The sequence below is a fragment of the Gallinula chloropus genome (genome assembly GCF_964237585.1).
Source record: "Gallinula chloropus genome assembly, chromosome: 11".
Taxonomy (NCBI): domain Eukaryota; kingdom Metazoa; phylum Chordata; class Aves; order Gruiformes; family Rallidae; genus Gallinula; species Gallinula chloropus.
Window position 1 is genome coordinate 15,048,405 of NC_140096.1, and position 16,521 is coordinate 15,064,925.

The window sequence follows — 16,521 nt, forward strand, 5'->3', positions numbered from 1 at the left end:
GAAACAGATAATTTCCATATTGTTTCACTATTTCTCATTTTGATAGAAAATAATTCGGCTTTGAGATATTAATTCTTGTTTATTTTATATAGAAGATAAATAACATGCTGTATCACAAAATAATCTAGACAAACCCAGGATTTTGAACAGGCCTTATAAGTAAATAAGAGTTTGAATCAGATCTAGAAGAAATGGAAATCAGGTTTTTTTTATACCAGCAACATGAAGACATCTCTTCAAGTGGAAAATTGCCATCCTTTGGAAGCCATTCACCAGCCAGTGGAATCTGTCCCTCTCTCAGCCTAAGTCTATTAGACCATTTTATATCCATGTCCTACAGGATACATGGGCGAGTACAAATTTTGCACATACCAATCCCAACAGTTTCCCTTTGAGCCTGCCAGAAGTACACAGTATGTGCAGATGAAATGCCAGGACTAAACTTTGAAAGTAACAAATGTGAAGAAATAAAAAAAAAAAAATGCCTAGCACCAAACATAAATAAAATAATAGATAAAAATAAGTAAAAATAGACTTCAAAAATGTGTCAAATAATACTCTGGTGTTATGCAGTTATCTAGGGATCTAACACATTTTGACAGAGCGTATCAGTCTATGTACGCAAAGCCAAACATTTTATTAAAACAAAATATATCAGTTTTTAAAACATACTATGCATTCTGTTCCCTGAAGAACCCTTTGAGAAAGATGTTCACTGAATTTCTGTGCAAGTTGATGAATGATTGGAACTAACAAAGCAGAAATACTATTTTCAACAGGTTAGGCTTAGTTTGATCAACAATGCACACCAGTACACTGCTCCCATAACAATCCATCTATCTTCATGTGTCAAATGCATATTTGTATATTATAAAGGAAAATGCTGTACGGTGGGTTTAATGAAGTAATGTATGAGTGTTTCTCTGTGTATATACTGACTGTATGAAAATCACAGAGAAGAAACTTAGCAAAACGCCCATTATAGAGACAGATTTTAGGCTTTATGAGCAGACCATGTTATGTCTTCATGGAGGAAAATTGTATCAGTTATCAAGCAGGAGAATATTCTACATTGTCAGGCATTGACAAAGCAAGTTGCTGTTTCGGCATGTTTAGCTCAACAAGTTATCAGTGTGCAACGCATACACTGTTGTCCCTAGTGTGAATATTGCTATAAAAGACATCATAGAAGCCTAAATGTTATTCATTGCCATTTGTGCTTCTTGCTGCTCAGTTCTCCACGAACATATGCATGCTGATTCTTATGTCTTTGCTGAGGGTAAACTCAACTGAAAGACTACTTGAAATATTAAAACTCCTAATGCTTTCTTTAGTTTCCTTTTCAAAAGTGACGGTGGCAGCAGAAGGCCATTGGAGAGCCAAGCCACCACATGTACTTAGGCATCAAGCTGTGCAGAGGCTTCTTAGACACACAAAAAAAGTAAGTAGTGTCTATGAAATCCTAAGGAAAAGGCATTTGAGCCAAATATGAGTTCCTCTGCTCTTTTGGTTCCAAGAAAATTGTAACAGTGGTTTCAAGTACTCTGACCTGGTACTGAAGAGAAGGGGACTACATACCTGAACAATATCCAGATCCCAGGTGAGAAATAGCTTAAATCCATTCAAACCTTTTGTTGCTGCAATCAGTGCTCTGCAGTGAAAACAAGATTTTAGAATAGAATTACTGTTTGATAGGCAATTCTAGTGATGAATCTGCTCAGAAGTCTTTGTTCTGCTGCAAAGCAGCAGTGACTGATTGCAGGTGGACTAGGCTGTGACTATTCCTCATAAATACTAAAACACATTCTTTTGTGGAGTTCAAGGAAATGGGTAGTGCGGGGCTGTTTGTATCAGTGAGGTTCAAATCCTCTTTTTCTCTAAATAAACTATTCCGTTTATAGACATGGAAAACAAAGTTTTGCAAACAAGAGATGCATAGATATGCATCCAAAAGCTTGCATTCACGTTTGACCTTTAAAACTTCCTCCTCCATTTATTTTGGGATCTGCGTGATTATCTCTTCAGACCTTCTTCGATATAATACTGCGGTCTGCAGCAGCTGCTATAGATGCATTTTCCCAGTGTTAATTTTACTATATAAAATAAGCTCTGGCAATGTGGAGACTAGTTAATTGAACTATATAACCCTTTCTGGAATTTGTGACTCCAAGCCACTGAACAATATAATTCATCTCAGACTTTTTATTAAAGTCCTCAGTGAAATTGTAAGGCTATAGTGGTATATTAGAATGCAGAGTGTACTGTGTGGAACCAAAAAAGCCACCTCTCCAGTGGGCCTTTAATAAAATAAACGTTTTCTGATGGTGCAGTACTTATTTTTAGCTTATTCCTGTTTCAGCTCAGAAATATTGCATCTAGAACAATTCAGAAAGCTGTAAAATGTATTCAAGCAGAGGAGAAGGAGGAGTAGAAGGGAAAAGGTCATGAAGAGATTTAAATGTTAAAGTAAAAATTTAGAAATGAACATGATTGTTGCATAGCATGACATTGTGATCAGTAAAGTACAGTGGAAATTTAGAAAGAATAAACTGCCTAACAGCATGCTCCTGAACCATTTGTTATTTCCTAATTAAAGCTTGCGAAAGGGCAGTTTATAGACAATTATAATAAGCTCAGTGTGGGAGATGTCAGAGTGTAAATCAGACTCTCTACAGCAGTAGAGCTTTAAACATCTCTAATGACAAGTGGTGGTAGGTAGATGATACAAAAAGACTGTTTTGACAACATGATTGATTGAGATCTTGAAATATATAAGCAAACAAAAAGTGTGAATTCAGCAGGAATCCAAAATTGCATGCTGTACAGCACGTAAAGTATTAAGAGGGGGAGGGAAGGCTTGTGGCAAAGAAAGTTTAAAGCCTTATTTGAAAATAAAAAGTCCTACTTAAGCAAAGAAGTGATTGCTACTCAAGTCAGGATTTGCCCTAAGAATCAAAAAGGAGTTGTATCCACGGTACACCTTGCGCCTTCAGATACCGCGGTATCGCTCTCGCCGAGCTTAAGGCAGTCACTTCTAGCACAGAGCCTGCCATCCGCTCTGCAGCACATACCTACGTACTCTACTATGCTTGGCTTAACACACATTATATTTCCTCAGGTGCCTCCTTCCTCTGTGTATCTGTCCTTCCTCTCTTGTCCAAGCCTAATCTTTCTTACATAGGGAATCGGAGAACCAAAGATAGTAACTTTGTCTCTTTTGGGAGAGCAGAGCCTTTGGAGGCCACTGCGGAGTTACCAGTATTACTTACTCACATCTCCCTTTTTGTAACGTTAACGTGTACAGGTAGGACTTTCAGATGCATCCATTTTTGACCATCCTGTGTTTTCCAGTTGATTAAAATGGGAGCACAAATAGGTCAATGTTAAGTGCTTTTTCATATACTTCCTTCTGTGGAGACATGGCCAAGCAGGTTCTGTGGCAAGCTGCTTAGTTCAGCCCGCAGTTCCTAAATGTCACTGGGGACGGAGGGGTAAGAGCAGGACATTTCAGATTTACTTCCAGTTTCATTCTGACCTTTGAAAGATGTGAGAAGCAGACACAGCAGAGTGACTGGATTCTCCGCACTCATCTCTCTTGGCACATTGCTGAAATACCTGTGTAATTAGTAGGAGAGCCTCTGTCAGTGTGTGTGTGTGATTCTGTTAAGGTCACTGTGTTCCCTTGTGTTCTGTTTGCCACTTCAATATCTGCTTCGTCTTTATCCTGCCAGTATGTTTAGTAATCTTAACAGATCCTTGTTTTCCTGTCTTTGCTGCATGAGTCATTGGAATAGTTTGTGACATCCCATGGAGATCATTGTATGCAACGAGAAGTGTGCTTCTTGCTGCACCTGCATGTGGCCTGTGAGTTAAGTTCTTAACAAATACCATTTCTGCAGAATCCAAAACCTGATGTGTGGCTGTTGGATGCAAGACTTTTATCACCCATGTCTGTCATATCAGTTACAAGCCTCTGGTAATGTTCTTGTCAGACATTTCGTGTTTGACATTTTGTTTTGTATTTTTTATTCTGCCAGAGTCTTACCCATATCTTTCTGCTCCTCCAGAACAAAGTGCAAAGATAGTAAAGGATATTCTCATTAAGAGGGGATTCAAACCCAGAAGCACAAAATACACATTTTGTGAACTAGATCTAACTGGAAACTTCTCTAGACCCTCCATAGTTGTTCTAGAACCAAACCCATGGGTTTTAGATATGCTTGGAAAAATGCTATCCACTGTGGCTCTCTGAAAGGGGAAATATTCAGGCACAGAGAAGGAGCTGGCAGTATTTGACTTTCCCAAGGGTATGTTTTTTTACCTCCTGTTTCCCAAATGCTGGTGTTTTATTTGCATTTAGAAAAGGCTAGAAGAATAGAAGTTATGCAGATTTAGATTTATTTAGAGACAGTGGACTGAAGTACATAATTGATAAGATCTGATCAGCACTTTCATTGCCACAGTATCAGATCATTCCTTACCTTCTGCCATCCCACAGTACAGGATCAGGGATCCAGCTACTGAAATAAGTGAGCAATTCTGTATTAGAAAATAGCTCATTTATGCAATATACACAATCTGGAAACAACTAAAGCAAAGGGTCACAAAGACAAACGCTGTCAGGGGATTTCAGAAAGGTGACTGGTTTGGGTTTTTTACAGCTGTTGTCTGGTCTAGAATAACTACATCAGTAAAATATTGTGGCTGACCAATGATCAAAGTGGAATTTATACCTGCTCATCTGCTGTAGAGGGTTATCTGCTTGTGACTGTTTATGTTAGATGGATGGGGAACTTGGTTTTACCTTTTTCAGACCCATATGCACATAGAACCAGTGAGTAGGTACTACCTGTTGCACACAGCCATGTTCTGGTTTCTGCAACCTGATAGTCTGAGTCAGTTTAACACACTGAATCTGAACATGAGGAAAGAACATGAGAAATTATTTTGTTTTCCTTGTAGCTATTTTTCTGTCCTGTTTGCCTAATGTAAACCCATACATCAAAGTGGCACCATTGTGGCACCCAAATCAGAAGTGATACGTTGTAGAGCTCCACACAATTTTCATGGAGGTTAACAGGTACAGCACAAGCATGCCAGGTTACTCAGCATCTTGTAGGTGTTTTGGAGGAGGAGGTAACAGGATGAACAGCACTTGGCATCAGCCTTTTAACTTCCACTTCCAACAGCTGAAGGAGCTTGCTTGATTTATATTTCTGTTAGTACTTTTCCCCTCTATATCCCTCACAAATCCCTTCACACACCCATCCCCAACGCTGCAGTAACTCTGGCAAAGGCAGGCTGGTCAAACAATCAGTAGAAGGTGTAGAGAATGAAAGGGGCATTGAACTGTCTGGTGTCTTTGGAAGGGACTGTCTTAGTTCTAGATTAAAACCTGCCAAATGCTTCCCGGTGCTTTACACGCTGGCTGATACAGCTTTCTACACACCTTGGGCTATCTTTGTTTTGGATCTGCGGTTGAATCTGTTAAGCTGTTGAGTTTAGTAAAAAGAGAAAAGTTGCTCAAGAGTCGGTAACTCCATTTAACCTCCTGTGAGATAATGGTCATGGGGTGTCTCGAAGCACCTAGATTGTCCTGCAGATACCGCTAACGTTAAAAAAACCCCCAGGATTTTCATTAAATACAGAGGCAGATTTTTCTTTTCAAGGGGGAAGTCTTTTTCATGCTGTGTCATTGTTGTTATTAAAGATTTGACCGTCCTGCACAGTGCATGGCTGTAATCTCTCAGTGGAGAAACAGCCTGCTTTTCTGCTGCGATATCACTGTGTTCATCCAAGATTTATTTTTTTTTTTCCAGTTTTTTTTCCCCTCCCTCCTTTTCTTTTGCCATTGCTTGCCAGGATTCATAAATACACGTTATCAGCTGAACCTCTCCAAATTTGCCTGGCAGAACATACCTTCCTTTTCCAAAGGTCTCTATTTAATACGAACTGTGCTCCAATCATTTCTAGCACCTGTTCACCGGTTACATGGTACATCAACAGCAATTTTAGAATTCTTCGGCAGCGTGACAGCTTGAAATTGTCATTTCTTTATGAACACTAGACGCGCTGAAATCATGTTAGTGCAGTTGTCATTTTTCTTTTGTACTCAAACATTAGATATGATTTTGTGAGTTGAGATGGGCGGCGAACAGGTTTTTTTTGCTCGGCACCACGCTCAGTTTCCAGGAAATGAGAAGGGGTCTTTTGCTCAAGGCATATGTCAATAGGTATCCGTAGCAAGGAGAATGCTTTTTGAAGTGGTAGATATGGACACTTCATCTTAGAACACAGATGCTGCTGCCACGTGAAGGACTTTTTGAAGCACTTAACTTCATTATAAAAAGTGGAATAACACAATCTTTACTAGCAGGGACTGAAAGCAAATAATGATTTTGGTTTAATATATGTAGCACTAGGGAGAGAGAGGTTTTTACTCAAACCAGAAATGAAGGTATAAATTATGTGATACTTAGCAGAGGTAGCATTCAAATAATTTTATTGTTTTAACATGTCACATTGCAAATATCTTAATGTGATGAGATGAAGCGTATGTACATACAAACAGGAGGGGAATCAACTTTTTAAAAGGGTAGACACTGGCAGGACAAGGGGGAATGGATTAAAACTAAAGGAGAGAAGGTTTAGATTAGATATTAAGGGGAAGTTTTTTTAGAGAGAGTGGTGAGGTGCTGGAACAGGCTGCCCAGAGAGGTGGTGGGTGCCCCATCCCTGGAGGCATTCAAGGCCAAGTTGGATGGGGCCCTGGGCAACCTTGTGTAGATCCAGGCTGGAGACTGGTGTCCCTGCCTGTGGCAGGGGGGTTGGAGCTCTATGGTCCTTGGGGTCCCTTCCAACCCAGTCCATTCTATGATTCTTGCGTGAGTGGTTCCAGGGATGATTATGTACCAGTGTCTCCATGGTCTAGATGGCTCAAAGCTTTTGGTAGTTTTTATATTTTATAATGTTGGAAGAGTTGTTGTTCGGTTTTAGCCTTTTAGCCCCAAGCAGTTCATGATCTCAGTGTGGAGTGATACAAGCACTGGAGCAAAACCTCCACCAAGTGCTCCAGGGATTTGATACCTTGTATGAGACAAGAAAACTGGTGAATTCTTAGAGATGGGGTAGACAATAAAATGGAAGTGGTTGTGGTGAGGAGCATTAAGATCATTATCCCAGTTATTGGAAACTTGCAAGATTTTCAGTGTATGTTTCAGAAAGTGAAGTGTTAAGGATTATCTAAATGGTAATGATTTCCAGATGCTGCAAGTACAGAGCTCTGCACAGGAGAGTGAAAGTGGTCAGCAACAGAAACTGGTTCTGCAGTGTGGCTGCTCATTCACATATGGGAAGTGCATGAAGGGGCTTGATGGTGAAGGAAACCACAGTGGTAGTATTAGCCGTGTCTTTGATGTCAGCAGAATAGAAATGGGGTCATCTCCTTGCTTCCTTATGGGATTACATTATGGATATCCATATGGTACTTTGGCAGGAGGCTGAGGAATATCTAGCCTGCTTCTGGACTTTATGGTTTCACTTCTCATAACACCAGAATGATTAGCTTTAATATTATTTTAACACTTCCCTGATTTTTTAGAAATAACTATAGACAATAATTGCCCATACTCTTCAAAATACACTTATCAAAATAGTGTGTTTTTTCCATTTTATATCAGTCATGATAAAGAATAAGAGAATGAATTGTGGGTAAATAGCTGCTTTTGGAGGATGGCTAAGCAGAGGTAGGTTAACCAGTGCTGTAATAAGATTGTGATACCATTGGTGTTCAATTTTTTGGAAAAGTTTTTAGCCTTCAGTTCTGTATCTGCACTCAGACTAATACTACAGTGCCTTGTTCTGTATCCACGATACCTAAATTCTGTAGTTATACAAAAATTGTGTAATATTAATTTAGGTTGACTATTTATTGTGCAGGTTATGTCACTATCAGTAGTTATGTATGAATTAGTGCACCTCTCTGGTTAAGGTTATCTGTAGCACCATCAAGTAACATCTAAAAATAGTCTAAGAAACAGTTACTTCAGTTCCTTAAGCAGACAGTTCAGGTGTTAATTAATAGGCTATCACAGTCAGCTTGTAAGGGGACTTCTGTTAGTATGGTAATGATAGAAGAATAATTTCTGGTGTTTACAGTTAAATAACTCTGCCTCTACCTCTCTCTTGACTTCTGACACATGCCTGAATGACATAGCCAATACTCAGATGAATCCTAAATAACTATCTCTTTTCCTGTCATGCAGCTTCTTGACCTATCCCTTTGAAATCATTTGTTTGTTATTTTGTCACTATCTGAATGTTACCATCTTTCTAGCTGATCATGGCACCTAGTTCCTCTACCTTTCTCCCTTCAGTGTTGATCTGGTCATTCCTCACTGTCTGTCTTGCAAATATTATGGTATCTTTGACATTTATAATGATTTAGTTTTCTTTCCTCCATTCTTTGTGTATCTTACCCTGCAATCGGTGTATCGACTTAATTATGCTCCTCCACCCTGAGTCTCTGTTGCTACTCCTATGAATGTGCAGAAATGGTGTTTCCATTTCAGTTGTTCTTTCCTCCTTTTGTTCTCACTCCTTAGACAGATTCATCAGTACTCTTTATCAGTGAAAATTGTCTTCTCATTCTTACAACCTTTTGTTGTGCTATTTCACTTGATCTATTCATCCCTCTTCCTAATATGACCTTTATTTCTTTATCTTGATCTGTCTCTGAGATAATTAGTTCATATCTGGAACAATCTTTCTTGTCTACTGAGTAACTTCTTTGTTTTTCATTAAATTCTTCCATAAATTCTGCCTAGAAAATCCGGTCTGCTGAAATCAGTGAAGACACTCAAGCGACTTTAGGATTTTACAGCATGTCTTAAGTGGTTTTTTTACCTTTCCCTTGTCAATAGCTCAGAGAGTGTCGCTCAAACCACTGGCCATTATCAAATTGCCTTTTCTCTCTGTATACAGTAGATTATAAGGTCTTTGAGGAAGAGTCTCTGTGTCAGTCAACGTACAATAAGCATGCAGTGATAAATAAATTTTATTTCATCATGGAAATAATCTTTCAACACTAAGGAAGAAGTTATCCAATTACGGTATTTAAACATTTAAATGGACACAAACTTTAGAGAATAAGGAACAGAAGGAAAATATACGTGATTGAACATTAATATTTTACAGTAAAAGAATTAAATATCCTAAGGAAATAATGAAAACAAGTTACTACTTTCAGATGATAGTTAAAGTTTGATGAAATAATAATAAAAATTTAATCTTCCAGTTGAATGAAAACACTCCATATGTTGTTAAATATGCCTGAATTTGAATTTCATTTTGTTAGTTTTCTGTCTCAGCCAACTGCTTTTTACAGGGATCAGTTGGCTATGAATAAAGACCAGACCAATCCATCCCTTTTTCTTGTGATCACCTGTAACTTTTGTCACATGATTTTTCTTTTGGATCCCACTGCTGTCCAAATCCTTCAGGGCAAGGCAGAAGTAAATAGCTAAACAGTAAATCCATGTGTGAAGAGCATTTTCTCTCTCTGTATGTTCACAGAACACGTTGTATTTAAATACTTAGAGATTAAATACCGATTGTTTTTGAGAGCTAAACCGGTGCATTTAGGACCATTGTAACCATGGAACAGGCACCTTATGGATCTTAGAGCATTGTTTTATATCTTATTTGTATTTTTCCATCTGCCAGTGCAGCTGTGACAGTGGAGCTGAATGACATTCTTGCACTTTGTGTTCTGCATCTGCTCCATAACTCTGTTTATCTCTAAACCTTTTTGTTCTGTGCCATTCTTCACTCTGTCTGTTCTGCACACTCTTGATCTTTCTTCTGTTTATCATTCCTTGCACTCTAGTATATATTATCATGTACAGTATCCTCCTAAGTTCATTCTCCACATATGCTGAGATTTACAACTGCCTTTTTGCAGTCTTTTGCAACAGACTTGCTTTGTGACCTAGACCTTTTATTAAAATTTATCTTTTATTTTTCTTTTCTTGAAGCCATCATTATTCCTTCCAACAAACATGTTTTTGTGGCTGGTACCATTTGACTTCGTCGAGCACCCAGGTCATCCTCTCAGTGTCCACCATCATTGTACCTGCCTGTTAGCAGTCATGGTAAGTGCCTGATAAATGTTCCTTCTGAAAGATGTCTCATCTGCCTACCCTTTTGTTTTGCATAAACTGGTGAATTCCCATGCATATCCTTTAATTTTATGTGCCATTACTGCAAGATCTACAGATTGCTATAATGTTCCTGCAAATCTCTGATATGCTGAGTTCACGTCATAACTCCTGATGCTTCAGTTTGATGCATTTGTTCCTCTGCCAGTCGCACATGTGTTTTCCCACTCTTCCTCCCAAGTGGTAAACACAGCCTTTGTGTAGCTGACAGTTACCATATTGGGATGTTCCTTTCCATTCTGTTCACCTGACTGGATATTCCCCTAACAACTTGTCTTTATGAGTATTCCATGTATCTGACCTGAGCTATTCAACAGGTTCTTCTGTAGCTTTTGGTACCAGAGTTTTACTTGGTGATAGTTTAAATATAGGAGCACTCACACAGGTGAGGAGCCAATTTCATAAACTCACAGGATACCAGGTTGGAAGGGACCTCAAGGACATCTGGTCCAACCTTTCTTGGGGAAAACACCATCTAGACAAAAGGACTGTCTAGACAAGATGGCCCAGCACCAGCCAGCTGAATCTTCAACATGTCCAATGTTGGGGAATCCACAACTCTCTTGAGGAGATTATTCCAATGGCTGATTGTTCCCATCATGAAAATATTTCCTTGTGTCCAACTGGAATCTCCCCAGTAGGGCCTTGCACCTATTGCACATCACTCTCATTTCATTTTCCACTAAAACTTGTCACTGTCAGCTGTCACACCAGGTCAGTAAGCTAGTGAAGGCAGGATCGGTGGGCAGAGCCTTGCACGGCAGAGCTCAGCAGAACTACTTGTGACAGTTCAGCCAGCCACAGGATCAAAAAAAACAGCAAAATATCCCTTGCAGGTTTATGCCTTGGGTTTCAGCGCGTGCCCATCCCCAGGTTAAGGCTATTACTGAGCTGTTCCGTTGCTGCATTTGTGTTGCGGTTTAACCCAGCAGGCAGCTAAATACACAAAGCTGTTTGCTCACCCCTCAGAGGGATAGCAAAGAGAATTGGGAAAAAGGAAAGGTAAAACTTGTGGGCTGAAATAAAAACAGTTTAATAGAACAGAAAAGGAAGGGAAAATAAGAGTAAAACTAATAATTATGATGAGAGAATATACAAAACAGGTTATGCACAGTGCAATCACTCCCCACCTGCTGACCAACGTCCAGATAGTTCCCAAGCAGTGACCCCGTTGCCCAGCCAACTCCCCCACAGTTTTTTGGTCAGCATGACATCATACAATATGGAATATCCCTTCGGCCAGTTTGGGTCAGCTGTTCTGGCTGTGTCCCCTCCCAGTTTCTTGTGCTATCCTGGCAAGGCAGCTTGAGAAGATGGAAAGCCCTTGGCATGGTGTAAGCACTGCTCAGCAAACACCAAAATATCACCGTCTTATCAACATTAATCGCATTCTAAATCCAAACCACAGCACTACACTAGCAACTATGAAGAAAATTAACTCCAGCCCTGCTGAAACCAGATCAATTTGCTATGCTTCAGGGCTGCATTACCATAGAAAGAGTGCAGTTTGGATGACCGGCAGGAACATCCAAATGTGCTAGAGTAGAGTTTGTTGGATTGGGACATCAGAGGGCAATACTGAAGATTTGGTGGCATTTAAAAACTCAGCGGGGACTGGAGCTTCTAGGCTTTGAAGAGGAGAACTGTTCCTTAGTATTCACTATGCAAGGATAGTCAAAGCAGGCGATCACTTCGTACTCATTTATGTGTGATGTATCTCTGTACATCTTTGTAAAGGAATCTTCTAAGAAAATAATGTATGTGGCAAAAAGCCAGACAGGGGAGCAGCCAGAGGAAAAGTAACTGAAGCACTTTGATTCCCAGGCATGAATATTCTAAGTAGACAGATACATGTTAACTTTACCTGCTACCTTTAGCACACGCATTTTGTTTAAACTTGGTACTGTGCAGAAAACATTAGATGCTTTTGACACTCCTGCTGCCCACATTACTTTTAACAACTCAGCTGTGGAAGCATTTTCAGAGCCTTGGGGTGTTGTACTTCAGTATGTTCATTCTTCTCAACTTCTCCTTTTTTTAAACAAGTTTAATGAAACACATATTTAATTAGCGACACACTAATGAATAAATACAAACAGATATGCCCCTGTACACAACGCTATTAAAGAAGAATATCAGTGCGAATATTAAAAATTAAAGCCAACATTACAAAAGGCAAATATGTTGAATAAATAATAGTTGCTACTATTTACAAAGCACACAAACCAAGAAGGGAACCTCCCTTGTTATAGATGAGGAGATTGGGGGAAAAAAAAATACAGAAAAGCTGGAAGCATCTACAGTGGAATTTTATTGTTCACATTCTTTTCCTCCCCTTCATTTCATCCCTTTGGGACATGGTCTAGTTCTTTTTATTACACTTGTGAATGTGTCGAGCAACCTGCAATAGAGTGGATCACAGCTTAGGTGCTGGTTGGCAGAGGATGAAAAGGCAGCACTGCTTCTAGTGTATCAGCTAGTTCTTTCAGCCATGTTACAGCTTTGAGCACAATGCTGGCTTAACTCTAGCAGACATCTCTGCTCTTTGTACGTGTGCGCAGACATGTAAGGATCGTTGAGACTTTTTTGGCAAAGACAGGCTTGAGCTATATTTGAATCATGTTAATATCCTCGTTCCTTTTAGTTTCACCTGTTATCAGTATCTTCGATCGCATCCTAAGTTGTAAGTAGTGACACCACACCGTGTGCGGGAGAGTGTTTGGTTTGTGTGGTTTATGGCTATGACCGAGCTTTGGCAGTAAATCAGGCAATTTCTTCTCTGGGACAGCTTTGGATGTATTTATAAAGCAAAACTACTCCTGCAATCTCAGTGCAGATAAAACAATTATCATTCTGCAATGTATAGGCTATAGTTTCTAAAGAATTTTAGAAAACTCCAGAGGGAAACATGTAATAGAAGTATCAAGTGTTTGCTGGGATTTACGTGAGAAAGTCGTTATCACACGTGTTTTCTGCTACGACGCTGAGGTTGGGAGTAATGATAAAATGTATAATACAACCTTAAGTATTTAAAGATATTCTTGTAGGATCCTGACTATCCATTCCTAAGTTCTTAGTCAAATTGTGTACTTCGTATCACATGGAGGGTTTTTTATCTTGAATTTTAAAAACATTTCCTTTCAGTAAAATTATGATCTGTACTCTGCCAGCTTGTGTCTAACCAAACTCTTTGCCTTGGGGATTTGAGGATGTTGAATAAGTAGTGCCGTGGAGCAGCAACACATTTTCTCTTAAGATTCAAACATAAAAATAAAAAACAAACTAATGATCAAGAGGTAGTCACACACAGACCTTAAGTATTCTGTAACGATACACAGACATATTTCAGCTTTTCAAAACAAAAATATAACCAAAACTGCACCCAGCACTCATCTTTTAAAAGTGCTGTTTATTATTCATTGTTAAGGGATAAATGAAAAGCCGTGTGTGTAATAGTTACATATCTCATACATTCAAGCATATATTCAGTATTTATTCCCACCACGCACTTTCATCTGTGTAAGCAGGAGAAGCTTTTCATGACAAGGGTATGGATCAACAAGAACTAGCAAAAGGTTGTTCATATAGTAATATTACAAGGCAATCGAAGTACATAACTCGCACTATGGGTTGAGCCGTTAACTGCCATCACAGTACACATACATAAAGAGCTCAAAATTGCAGCTGGCTTTATGTACAGTGCAGGCAGTTGTCTCGGTTTTCCCCATGCTGGGGGCACAGCATCTGCACTAGAAGGCTGCCAAGCTGTAATGCTCGTGCAGCCAGCTCCACTCTGCCTGCCCTCACCCCTCTGCCGTTCTTATTGCTGGGGCTGGTTGTGAGTGCCCAGCCCTGTGCTGTCACTGCAGGGTGTGGGAACACCCTCCTGACATGGTTCAAACCCAGCCAGCAGGAAATCACCGTGCAGCTGCTGGCTCAGTCTCCCATCAGTGGGATGGAGGAGAGAACTGGAAGGGTAGAAGTGAGAAAACTCGTGGGGTGAGACAAAGACAGTTTAATAGGTAAAGCAAAAGCCATACAGATGAGCAAAGCAAAACAAGGAATTCATTCACTGCTTCCCATCAGCCATCCCCAGGAAAGCGGGGTTCCATCATACCCAAGGACTACTTAGGTTACAGAGACCATCATTCCAAATGCCCCCTCATCCTTCTTCTTTTCCTCACAGCTTTTTATTGCTGAGCATGATGTCATATGGTATGGAATATCCCCTTGGTCAGTTGGGGTCAGCTGTCCCCTCCTGACTCCTTGTGCACCCCTTGGCGAGTAGGGTGGGGTGAGCAGCAGAAAATGCCTTGTGTTTTCAGCACAAGTCTAAAACACAGCCTCATACTAACTACTATGGAAAAAAATCAACTCCCTGGGCTTTATTCCCCCTTTTTCCTGGGTCTACCAGGATAAAAATAAAGCAGCTCCCATCTAGGTTTGTGGCTGTGATGGTTACTTCTGTTTCCTTTGGATGCAATAAACTGGTCTAGAAAAGAGATGTTTTTGTAGGGAATGTGTTAATGTAAAGATAAAAATTAAAGGAGAGGTTCTTTCTTTAGTGCCAGATCAAAGTTAATGGTGTGGACATAAAATTCATCTTTGATTGCATTGCTGACTCCATGCTAAATCTGATTGGTAAATTGGTGATCAGGAATGGTGTGTATTGACCTCTCTGTATGACCTTTTTTTGTTGTTGGATTTTGGGGATGGGGGTGGGGTTAATAGGAAATTTTCTTGAAAGATAATTAAGAATCTTGTACTAGTTTTTGGAGGCAGTGTGGTCTTACTGAATGCCTTCAGAAACTGCAGTTAGACCACAGCTGAAGACCTGAAAATCCCACCTGTACACTTCCCTAATGCAGTACTGCTTTTGAACAATGTTATACAGTCACTGTGGGAGCAGAGATCGTTCTCAGGATCACAGTAGTGAGGGAACTCATCCGTGAGACTGTATCTTTATTAAGCTCAGGTCCACGCTATTAAAAATTCTTGAGATTGCCTGTCCTTTTAATGGACTGTAAGTTAACTTTCAAAACGATACTAAAAAATGATTCAAAATGTGTCCACCTGAAATATGGACACTCTAATCCTCTATATTTACTAAAGTGGCCAGAATGCCATGTGTGTGTGTGTGGCGGGGGAAAGGTACTTAGAATACTGTATTTTTTCTTAGATATGGCATAGTTGAAGGGCATTCACATAAAAATATATGTGCTGAAAAGAAATATGACAAAAATATTCTTCTAAAAGCTCCTCGAGGAATATCAAATGGATCCACTGATTCAGATGTGAACAACGTTTTCACATTGGTGGTCCATTAGTCTATCTTTTTCAATGAACCTGAAGATAAGACATTGCAATGCAGTCTGGACACGCTTTCCCCTCGTCTTCTGTTACTAAGCAACTTCAGTGAAAATGGAAAGATGAACATACTGGTATTGATGTGGTGGGTAGAAACACATCTCGGCTGCAAACCAGGGTGCTGCCGGTGGGAGGGAGAAAAATGACCACTTGGAATAACAACAAAAGCCCAAATCAGACCAAGTTGACTATGATGCACGTTTCTTTGCTGTCTCGCCTAGTTTTTCTTTAAAAATGTGAGATAAATCCAAGGAGAATTACAGTCTAACACTCCTCCAATTTCCTTGCTACCTTAGACAGACGGTGGATGAAAAACTGTGACATAATGCGTGCGTTGAAACATGCACGGTGTAGCAACCTGTCACCTCTCTGCTCCTGCAGCAGTTATGCTGCCAGAGCACAGAGATGTTCAACGTTTGCTCCAAATTGTGCAGGTTATTCGGTTTATCTGATCATCAGGATAAGACTTCAGCAGCAGCAAATCACAATTCTAAAAGACCATGATGGGTGTAGAAAGTAAAGCTGTTGCTATTGCCAGGAGAGAAGGGGAAGGGAAGAGTAAAATGGCTCAGTGTAGGATTGGAAACTTTTAAGATGAAGTAGTATACAGCTCACAAGTCAGCCTGAAAGCCTGGCTAAGAGAATTGGGAGGTAAATACAAGCATTCCCTGCAGTGCTTTATAGTTTCACTTTAGAAGGACTGGGGAGAAACAGAAAGATACTAAATGAATTGAGAACTTTAATCAAAAGGACTAAAAAAGAGATAAGCTGACTAGAGAAAAAAAAATGCAGGTTAGCAAACAAAGAACAAAGAGAGTGTTTGAATACAATTACCAAGAAATAAGGAATAGAAATAGGGCACTCATGCAAACAGAGAACAGGGAGGGAAGGTTGAGCTAGACAGGATTTTTTGAAGATCCATATGGAGTTATACAGA